We start from the raw sequence: 12,141 nt of genomic DNA, 5'->3' as shown, positions 1-12,141 counted from the left end.
TTTAATGTTTAAGGCACCACAAAATGAAAAAAACAGTTAGACCAAACGATGCCATAGTTATACGCCCTTTGTATTTTTTGTAAATTTTCTCATCAGAGATTTTTTTTCAAATGCTGTCGTATAAGGTGCTAAATCAAACATTACTTTGTTTAAATGGGTTTTGTTTCATTTTGAAATAATTGGCAACAAAATAATATAGAAGTGTCCGCTTTTTTGTCCCTGAGTGTATTTTGCAAACCAGTTTTATCAAAGTATGAAAAAAATTCTGCAGTTACATCATTTGGTAACCATAACATTGTTATGGTCTTCCTGACATATTTAATATTTTTCCTGTATGTAATAAACTCTTATTTCTGAAAAGTAAACTACTCTCAGATATGTAGAGTTGTTTATTTTAATACAATTAATTTTTAATTTGTCCTATATAAAATATATATTTTTAGTAGGTTATTTTACGACGCTTCATCAATATCTTTGGTTATTTAGCGTCTGAATGAGATGAAGGTGATAATGCCGGTGAAATGAGTCCGGGGTGCAGCACCGAAAGTTACCCAGCATTTGCTCATATTGGGTTGAGGAAAAACCCCGGAAAAACCTCAATCAGGTAACTTGCCCCGACCGGGAATCGAATCCGGGCCACCTGGTTTCGCGGCCAGACGCGCTGACCGTTACTCCACAGGTGTGGACTATAAAATATATTAAAATTTACAGAATGTTTCGTGACCTAATTTTTCTATTTTCAAAGAAATTGGCATTGTTGTAGTCTACCTTTTGCATAAATGCACGTTAAATCAGTGTACAAAATTTCAGAATTCTATCTCTAATGATTGTGGAATTGTGAAAATTTTAAAATTTTGGAAAATTTAATTTAAAGTAAAAAGTGAATTCTAAAAAATATTATTAGTAACCTTTGTTATACTTTTATCAGATATTTAAGTTCTAATAAGTCTTGTTGTGGTACCTTGTGATTTTTGTCCAACTGTGAGTTCGTTTCCTTATAAAATTTTAGAAATTTAGAGGCTGCATTTTCTGAAATATTTGTGATCGTTCACGTACATATACCCTTACAGTTTCAAAAGGAAATGGCATCAGTATGTGACAAAATGGCTAAAATACAAGTTAGATTTTTTTAATAAAGAAGCATGGAAAGTAAACATGTGATGGTTTGTAAGGAATAAAGTATTAAATATTCTTAAGTCCTTTATTCTGTGTGTGCTCGATTCAAAAAGTACTTAGGACATTTGGTAACGCTCCATAAATCCAGTCAGGAGTCTTATTTGACTTTAGCCGTTTCACCAGATTGTAGAGAATTGTTTACAATTTCAGAATATATAAAAATCTCATTTTCACAAAAAATTGACTTATGAACTTATCCTCCCGGCCACAGAATTTATTAATAATTTACTGTTATACAGAGTGTAAAATAATGACATTTCATCAATTTAAGGAGTTGTGGAAGGTATTATAGTGAACTTTTTCTTTAACAAATTCATCATGGTCGGAAATAAGAAACGGTGGATCACAGCCCTAATAGGATTATGAGCCATATCACTGCTAATCAACGAAAAAAAGGATACAATATGTGTTTTCAAATTCATCAGCAATGCTCGCAGATTCAATCATATTACATCCTCATTCAAATATTTTACAAGTAACTGATCACTTTCAAAATTGATTAATTTTTTACAATTTTTGGCTGCGTTGTACATCTCTGTTAGTAGGAACCTTTTCTGGTGCCGTACAGTCGATTCCGTCACGGGTGTACCCGCCAGAAGGTGTCACTGCTCCAAGAGTGACGAATTAAACAATCTTTATTCATTTCTTGCATTTCATTTTATGTAAATTTTCAGAAAAGGCCATGAAATATACACTACGATATATATTGGAAGGATGTCCATTACTAAAATATGAAGGACGACTAAAACATGTAATACAACTTTGTAATTGCAAATCTTCACATGTATAATACAACACGATATAATAGTCATCTCAATTTTATATTTTAACTTTTTTAGCCTCACAATATTATCTTATTATTAATCCATCCCACATGTGAAGACTTGCAAACGCATTTCTATTGTACATTATACGTACACTTTTAAATGTTGACATTAGGGGCACCTATATTTGAATATTAGAATATTAATGTGTTTATAATTATATTATTTTAACAGATTTTACCCCCGTATGTCATTAAACATGTATTGTATGTGTAGAGAATGTAGAGAGTAATGATACTGCAAAATTGATTGTTCGTATCTGAAGATGTTTACACTGATCAACGAAAACGTTTATACGTCTTGTAACTTATTATGTAAAGGTTAATACCTAAAACATACACAACAGTAAAGTCAATGACTGAAACAATAAACTTTCAATATAATCTTTATTCAATTTGGAAGAATTGTCATGGAAACATAAGAAGAAACATAAACGGAGTATGTAAAGATTGCAGCAAACTTATACTAATTATGGCCCAAAACTTCCAACATATCAACCACCGTGAAAAATACAAAAGGGCAATCGACGGATCATCTTCTCGTGTACCCTCGAAAGCATGTCAGGAGTGGCCATTTTATCATGTGCACGATCCATTACATAAGTTAAGTGATAATTTACTTGGATACAAAATTTGTGGTGTTCAGGTAAAAGGATCTAAGTTATTTTTTGTGCAAATGGAGTTTTGTTGTCGAGGGGAATATACAAGTTAAATTCTACAAGTGGGTGTGCAAAAAACAAAACAATACTAGTATTAATGTGTTTTATTTATGTAGAAAATTATTTGCAATAAGAGTTCGATGTTTAATTTTCATTTAACTGAAAACACATTTTTATGATTTATCTCGATCTCCCTTTACCCAATCACCACAGATATTATCCTTAATAAGATCCCATGAAAAAGTTCAAGGAAGTTAGGTCTGGAGATCGCGAAGGCCAAGGATTTTTTCTTTCTAGCAAAATTAACGCATGTGCAGAATTTTGTCCGTCTAGTGCACGCCAACAATGAGTCGATGCACAGAATGCTAACTCACCAGGAAATGCACACTATGCATGCAAAAGTGGTGCTTTCTAGAGGGAATATTTATGACTAGATCGGCTGTAATGCAACAGGAAATATATCTATTGTCAAGGATATATATAATGTTGGAGAATCATCCCTTGGGTAAAGTTTTTAGTGACCAGTTACTTCTGAAACACACTGTATACTGACAGTAGCATATGTTGTCAGGCATGTTGAATGCATCTATTTCTGAGAAAAAATCAAAATCGATATTTTTGTAACATCACAAGAATTTTACATTATATACTGGGAAAGTGAAGGATTTAATCGAAAGGCAGATGAGAATGACGAACAACCAAGAAACTATGGCACTTCTGGTGTGAAGCAAGATTAACAGATATTTTACAACCCTAGTTATAGGAAACCACCCCTCCAAGGATACAGCTCAGCAGCCTGACCTGTACTCCGCCTAGCTTAGCAAAATTTCCATCGAGCAAGATAACTGTGTGTCCGTTACAACTCTGGCTCCATAAATCTCCCCTTACACTCTGCAACTCGGAAAAGTTTCTTGTTACCCTACTTAGCTCATCAAAGACACCACTCGACCCTTTATCTGAAAGGGGGATCTCTACTTGCAACCCCTAATTCAGCAGACTTCCAGTTACACTCTCTTTCACACCATCAGAAAATTCCCAGTCATTCTCCTCCTGAGAGAACTTTCCTTATAGTGTACTCTATTATTGATCAACATTTCCGTGTTACACCCTATGACTCAGCAAAGCTTTCTTTGTAACAAGTAGCTACATTTTCTTTTACTCTTTTATATGTCTCTTTCAACCCAAATGTAATACAGATCGTGACAAACAAGGCCATAACAGAGCTGCTACAATCATGAATAGGGACCGGATTTTTATGTAATTACATATTATATTCCTTTCAACCTAACTGTACATGAATAACAAGTCTTTGCGAATCTTGTAATTACCATTAATATATTAAAATTTGATATTAGATATTTTTACATATTTACCCCCACATTACATATTATGGCGTGGTATTACATAAATCTACATATTTAGGGGTTTTATTAATTTTTACTTCTTTAAAACTTCTGCTGGGGAAGTTTACAATTTGAAATACACGGATTTAAAAAGCCGTTCTACCTACCCAACTCATCCCATAACGCCCACTGTTAATATGAATGACCAAAAGGCAATATTTCTCATACAACTACCTTGTATTGTAAAAATCACTCAGAAAGTAGCGTTGCCTTCATGCGGTGGAGTGGGACGAGGACGACATGATTTGTCTTGAACTATAATTGTTCTGCACACGTCTTAACAAGCCGTTCCCATGCAATTTGCAACCTTACCCACCCTCTTCCTAATCTTTCCAGGGAAAACCCGTGTCAAGTCAAATATCTTTTCAGATTATTTCTTGACCTCTTTACCTTAAATTTAGTAGACCTATACGGAAATGGGACTTTCCGAGCAATTAGAAAGTATGGTTCTCGGCTGGAATAATCCTACTCTTCTGAATGAGACAGGAATGTCACTTTTCAAACAACAGTTAAATGCCTATAATTTGAGGTTTCAGTAGGTACTTCTTTCCTGCAGGGAGCAGCACATCTTCTCTTATTTTCTCCTAATCCAGTAAAGCGAAACAGTGCTTGCAGTACTGTTGTGTCATTCATTTCACTCAGTTCTCTAGTCTTAGTGCTTACAGTATAAAGTGCAAGTGAGTTTATCTACTGCTTTTAACTAACTAAAATGGCCCCTGTATCTTCAACCCTAACGACAAAAATAAAATCATGGATTGCGATGGACGGAAAAATAGTAATGTGTCAAGTGTGCGGTAAAAAAGTCGGGTGCTGTATGAAATCACAACTGGAGAGTCTTACATATCCTATACCTGCCAGATATTGATATTAAATATTTTCATGATTTTACATATTTTGGTACAAATTCAGTTTATTTTTCTTACATAAATATGTACATATTTCACACCTTGATATTACATAAAAATCCGGTCCCTAATCATGAATTCAAGGCAGATTTTAAAAGCAAATTACAAGTAATAAATTTCTTATTTTTAAAATTGACATTCACATAGCTGAAAGGAACATTAATGTATATAATAGTATTATACGTTACAAGAGCGGTATGTTGACGTTTTCATGGTCGAGGAAAAGATTGAAAAAGCGAAACGTAGTTGAGCTTTTTTAATTTCCGAGAACATGAAAACAAACATACCGCTCGTGTATCGTACATTATTTTGTGCGAACATCGTTTATTACATATCTGAAAGACGAATTTCTAATAAGTTGCAAAGAAATCTCCATTTTGGTTTCTGTTTAATGACGGCAACTTCGGAAAACCAAAAGATCTTTCTTCAACATTGTTGCTATAAAATGTTCTCTGTGTTTACTATACTCCAGCAGGCCGTGATATACGTCTGTCTTTTTTCCCCCCAGTCTATAAATGCGAACTTAAAAACAACCGGTAAGGTTATGTAATGATTTATTTTTCATTTTAATATTTTAACAATATTATTTATATAACATATTGCAGTAATAACATCGGCATCTGCAATCTCGTTGATTTTTTCACGGCTTCCTTAATGTTACTTGTATCAGGAATGCAATAAGTTTCGTGGAGTAGTAGACTTTACTTAATTTTGCAAATATTTAAAAACAATAATTAACATTGCAATTTGTGTCAAATTGCAGTGGTAAGTTTCCAATTTATAATTATTACTATGTTAAACGTCTCTAAAAATAATGTGTTAAAAGCCTAAAGCAGTAAAATGAATGTTGCGCTTAAGCGGTAAGAAGAGGGAAATTGTTGTGTGTGTTACGTTGGGAATACTGAATGTGGTATTTCACACTTACCGCGTAACGGTTCTGTGCGGAAAACAAGCCAATACGCATGATCTCGCACGAAAAAACTTCCAAGCTTGGTTCAGCCTGTTAACGTATTAGCGTAATGATTTGAAATATTTTGCATACATTTATACAATAAAGCTAATATGTTTTGTTAATTTTATTCTATTATGAAATATAATTTATTTTTCTCGATAATTCCTTGTCCAGCAAAAACCAAATCGTTTAATACCACGTGCATATAAAAGAGATTCAAGAGAGGTTTTAAAGACTTGCAGTTAGTATTCCTACTATTCCTGCATATGCTTCGCAGGGCTTGGAAATCGGGAAAAATAAATTCAATTCAATTTAGTAAGCCATTAGGCATACAATGATAGACTTCGTCACAAATAGAGAAGGAGGGAAAAAACAATACATTTGTAAATATATAATATTCTTATTGAATTTGGTATTCCCAAGAAACTAGTTCGATTAATTAAAATGTGTCTCAGTGAAACGAGCAGCAGAGTTCGTATAGGTCAGTTTCTATCTGATGCTTTTCCAATTCACTGCGGGCTAAAGCAGGGAGATGCACTATCACCTTTACTTTTTAACTTCGCTCTAGAGTATGCCATTAGGAGAGTTCAGGATAACAGACAGGGTTTGGAATTGAACGGGTTACATCAGCTTCTTGTCTATGCGGATGACGTGAATATGTTAGGAGAAAATCCACAAACGATTACAGAAAACACGGGAATTTTACTGGAAGCAAGTAAGGAGATAGGTTTGGCAGTAAATCCCGAAAAACAAAGTATATGATTATGTCTCGTGACGAGAATATTGTACGAAATGGAAATATAGAAATAGGAAATTTATCTTCTGAAGAGGTGGAGAAGTTCAGATATCTTGGAGCAACAGTAACAAAATATAAATGACATTCGGGAAGAAATTAAACACAGAATAAATATGGGAAATGCCTGTTATTATACAGTGGAGAAGCTTTTGTCATCTAGTCTGCTGTCAAAAAATCTGACCGTTACAATTTATAAAACAGTTACATTACCGGTTCTTTATGGTTGTGAAACTTGGACTCTCACTTAGAGAGAGAAACAGAGATTAAGGATGTTTAAGAATAAGGTTCTAGGAAAATATTTGGGGCTAAGAGGGATGAAGTTACAGGAGAATGGAGGAAGTTACACAACGCAGAACTGCACGCATTGTATTCTTCACCTGACATAATTAGAAACATTAAATCGAGACGTTTGAGATGGATAGGGCATGTAGCACGTATGGGCGAATCCAGAAATGCATATAGAGTATTAGTTGGGAGGCCGGAGGGAAAAAGACCTTTGCAAAAGTCGAGACGTAGATGGGAGGATATTAAAATGGATTTGAAAGAGGTGGGATATGATGATAGAGACTGGATTAATCTTGCACAGGATAGGGACCAACGATGGGCTTTTGTGAGGGCGGCAATGAACCTGCGGGTTCCTTAAAAGTCATTTGTAAGTATTATTATTATTATTATTATTATTATTATTATTATTATTATTATTATTATTATTGCTTTATCATTATCGCCATTCTACTGTATATTATTCTGTCGCAACAAAATGTTGTTTTATTTATGTATTCTGATACAAAGTTACCATAAAATTCAATGTTTATCATAAACAGCTGACTGTAGTGCATTTCAGTACTCATCATGACCGGTAGAGTGTTATAGTTGTCACGAACGTTGATCATGATACACAACTCTGAACGTCCGATAGAAGTTCAACGTACGGGCTATTCCATCTCAAATCGACCGAAATATAGAGAAAATTGACCTTGCAATTCTTAAACACAATTAAACTTTTTCTGTCCGTTGACAACTGTGATACAATGCTTTGAGCAAAGTTTGAGGCATCAGAACTTCATAGTGTTTAAATTTAAAATATTTAAATTTATCGTATTTTCATAAAATTAACAACTTTAAACTGTTGTGGCTCGGAAACCCTTCCACCTAATGATCAAAATCATGGTTTATTTTGATGCTGAGAAATTAAAGTTTATATTGACATGTAAACAGTTTTTCTTACATTTTATGGAAATGGAGAAATTTAGATTTTTCTTCATTAAGACGCCTTTGACCATGAAAAAATATTTTAAAAATATGTGTTTAGATTCCGCATTGAAAGTACAAATAAACACTTATTTTTTACTGGTGCACCGTTGATAAGAAAGTATTGAAAATATCAAATAAAGAAAATAAATAGTACGCGCGTGGAGTAACCAGCTGACTGTGAGACGGGAGCTAGCCGAGACAAGCAAGGTCAGGAGACAAACACGTCATGTTTCGTCTAGTAGCGCATAGCTGGGCTAGCTTTATCACAAGTTTTCATAAACACAGGAGTAAAATGACGCCCAACGCTCGCATATCTTCAGCTCTCGGCCAGTGCGTGCGGTACTGCGCCGTTCAAGTCTAGGCGTGTGAAAATAATTTATTTAATACCCTCGAAACTTATTGCCGAGCCACTAAACAAACAATCCCGAATCCCTCTTAATAAAGCAAGGTTTTTCTCAATATTTTTTACATTTTTACAAATTGGCAAAAAGCCTAAAAGTAAGTAAAACCGGATTATCTGTCTCTCTTTATACAATAAAAATAAGTATTACTTCTTAACATAACCTGCTAAATGTCAGCTACAAAATGAGCTCCCGTTCAATGTTCTGCAGTAAATAGTTCCAGAGTTCTGAGCGCTGAAAGAGGCTTGTTTTTACAAAATACGCTAAATTTGTCGCTCAATAGTACGAAAACCCTTTGACTTTCGATAGTAGGGGAATATGGGGCAGGACGGGGAAGGGGGTCAGGACGGAGTATAGCCTCTATCTTCCCAACAAGTAGTGCAATCTACCGAATTTTTTTTTAGAACTTCGTCAACTCATGTAAATATATCATCACACAACACTTACTGCCATTCCTTGCATCTGTTGTATGTTATTCGGTTGCTGCATCATATCGTATCATTCATTTGCAACTTTAAAGTGTTCTCTTGTCACACGTAAGTAGAAATAATATTTATTTATAGATAATCTATTTTAATGTCATATTATAGAATGCTTACCTGGCTTTTAATTCCGAAACTTTCTTAAATTTCGTGGGTTATTTTTCCTGCCAATACCTCATAACTTAGAAATTGTGACTGTGGGGCAAAACGGGGTGGGGCATAACAGGGCAGTACGTCCTGCCCCACGTCATAGTTAATTAAATTTCATCTCCTGTAATGGGTTGTTCGTTCTGTTGTTTGTCAGAAGAAGGTTGGATTAGATGCGTATCATGTCTGAAATGGGCTCACAATTGTTGCTCAGGAGTAGACAGTGAAGACGAGGATACCACGCACATTTGCGTATCTTGCGAATGACTTTTTCTCAAGTAAACTTGTAAAATGTAGTATGCACACTTTAAATATATAATTTTTGTCACTTTTGCCATTTAATTATTACACAAAATAGATACACCATTTTGCCCCATACGTGGGGCAGAACGGGGCAAAACACACATTTCGAAAAACTAATTTATTTTAAGGTTATAATGACCGGATTTCACTCGAAGTGCATATTTTTTTTTTTACTTGTTTACAGTGTAATAAAAGCATATATGTCATAAAACTCATACATTTACATTATTTGATACCAAATAAAAGCATTCAAACATTAACTACCCCGTCCTGCCCCATGTTCCCCTATATTTTTTTGAAAATGCACTGTCCTCAGCACCTTGTATAAATAGGGAAAAAATTAGAGTATTAAAAAAATTAGAGGTTTTTTTTACTGATCGATTTCATATGGAATAGCCCGTACGGAAGAAAGCAACATGATGTACCACAAACAAACGTTCATCGTAATCCCAGCCTAAATGATAACACTTGAACAATGCAACAATGGCTTAAGTACCAAGTGTCTGACCTTGTGTTTGTGCTTGTGGTGGCGGTAGTGGTGAATGCCGGGTTGCAGCTGTTGTTGTTGATGATGTTGAGGTGGAGGGGGTTGAGGTTGGTGATGCACTTGGAGCTGCTGCTGATGCTGCTGATGCTGATGTTGCTGATGTTGTTGCTGCTGCTGGTGATGGTAGTAATGGTGGTGATGGTGCCTATGGTTGCAGCTCGTGGAAGGCATGCCCGATGACGTGGATGGCGCTGTCATTGAAGTCGACGACGAAGCTGAGGTAGATCCTTGCGTGTTGGAACTTGTTGCAGCAGATAACTTGCTAGCGTAGTAGTACATCGCCATTGTGTGGGGGTTTCCACCCCCTCCCCGTCACTTTATCACATTCAACACCTCCACTTATCACACACACACACGCACCCCTTTTATTAACCCTCCCTTTCACACCGTTCAATATAAAACCCCAACTTCAGGCACAATATACGAAAAATATATAAACCTCACCATCTAATAACATCTTTCAACCCCCTTTAATTTTTTTATCAAAAAAATAATATACTATATAAAGCACTTGGTTTCCTTTCTTTATTGTGTGTTTATGACGTCACCTAGGTCACGTGACGGCTAAGTAGATGGCGTGACAACGTTCCCTTCGTCTTCGGCGGCGCATTTGGTCTATGACGTCAGAATTCATGTCGAATTGATTTCGCGGCTGATGAAAGGTATTGTTGACGAAGGTGGCATGGCCACGTTTTCTGCCTCCATCATGGTGTGGCTATGCGAGAGACTATTCCACTTCAACTGGGGACATCAGCCATCAATATGCTTGTGTAACTGTCGAAACTCCTACCCGAAACAAAAGAGGTGAAGAATTTATAAATGCAAAACGAAAATATTTCTCACGCGAGGTTTTCCGTATTCCACCTTCACAGCAATCAGTTAACTGACTTCTATGAAGAGGGCAGACATTCGATTACCGATATTTATGTGATTTTTTTTAAATACAGTCGTCAAATGTCATTTTTATTCAAGAAATATCCCACAATTCTGTTCCACTACTTTTATATCATCATAACACCATCATACTTAGGCAGGGCTGATCATATCAGGAAGTTTAAATGTAGAAAACAGAGAACGAACGTGGCAGAATTTTCCTTTGTTAACCGCACAATAGTAGACTGGAACAGCTTACCTGCGGCAATCTTTCAGGGTGATCCTCTCAAAATCAATACATTTAAGAAAAGATTGAGAAGATTAGACTGAAAATGTAATTGTAGGTGCAGTGTAATTATCTAAGTTGTCATGTAATTAAGTTGATATGTAATTAATTAAGATGATATGTAATTAATTAAGATGATATGTAATTAATTGAGATGAAATGTAATTAATTAAGGTTATATGTAATTACTTAAATTGGTAATAGTTGGGTGAAATAGAAGTACTTATAAGTTAGGTTTACTTTTGCTTATTGTAGGCGTTATTATAGAATAGTTTTTATTTATAGTCCTAGATTTATTGCATCCATTTATTTATAGCTAGAAGTAAATTTACGTTTATTTTATTTTTTATTGCTGTAATTATTCTATTATTGTATATTATATATCACTGCCACCGGGTGTATACCCAATTGTAGTGTTAATAAATACGTACATACATAAGAGTGGTGGAGGTGAAATTTTGGTCAATTTGAATCAGAAATTGAATTTTCGTTGGTTTTTTGTTTTTTATTTTTGTGAAAAATGAATCAGCAATCTCTTAATTATATGTTGAGCAAGTTTCAATGCTCTGAGGCGATCAGAAGCGCAAAAATTACGTCACGTTTAAATGGCTGCACTCCTAAATTTGAATTCCATGAAAATTTTAACAAGTTGTTTTCTCACTCCTTTTTTTTTTTTTGTTTTTTTTTTTTTTATAATATTCCGTCATGTTCAAAGCATAAAGGCTTTTATAATTTTATTACAATGCCAGGAACATGAAATTCTAATCGTATGTTTATTAGTGTGGTTAACAAAAGAGAGTAGCATGTTTTGATAAAGTGAATACTTCTGAGATAAAAAATAAAACTTATTTAATGGACACTAAAAATTTAAATGTCGAAGCTGCATATATTAAAAAAATGACTCCCCATTTATAGATATAAATTTAAAATTATGCGTAGGCCTACCTAGTTCTTTTCTAACCATATCAGAGATCTCGTAAAAAAAAAAGAGTCATGGATGAAACATAAGTTTGTAAGACGATATGGATTTTTCAAATCTGGAAATTTATTTATTTTAATATCTCAAAAACCATTCATTTTAACATAATGTAACTTATATGGAAAGTACTTATGAAAATGAAAGAAATGCAACAT

At 34.5% G+C, this 12,141-nt stretch overlaps 1 protein-coding gene across 1 annotated transcript in view; it reads right to left on the bottom strand.

Annotated features, from left to right (window-relative positions):
• Nucleotides 1-9,938, bottom strand: part of LOC138700214 (ras-GEF domain-containing family member 1B-A) — a 760,608-nt gene extending 750,670 nt beyond the window's left edge. Inside the window, exon 1 of the mRNA XM_069826665.1 lies at nt 9,810-9,938. The gene's annotated coding sequence lies outside the window, so the exon portion shown is untranslated. The remainder of the gene's footprint in view (nt 1-9,809) is intronic.
• Between the last annotated feature and the right edge of the window lie 2,203 nt (nt 9,939-12,141).

This window comes from Periplaneta americana, chromosome 5, assembly GCF_040183065.1.
Source record: "Periplaneta americana isolate PAMFEO1 chromosome 5, P.americana_PAMFEO1_priV1, whole genome shotgun sequence".
Taxonomy (NCBI): domain Eukaryota; kingdom Metazoa; phylum Arthropoda; class Insecta; order Blattodea; family Blattidae; genus Periplaneta; species Periplaneta americana.
This window is presented reverse-complemented; position numbering and strand designations above follow the sequence as displayed.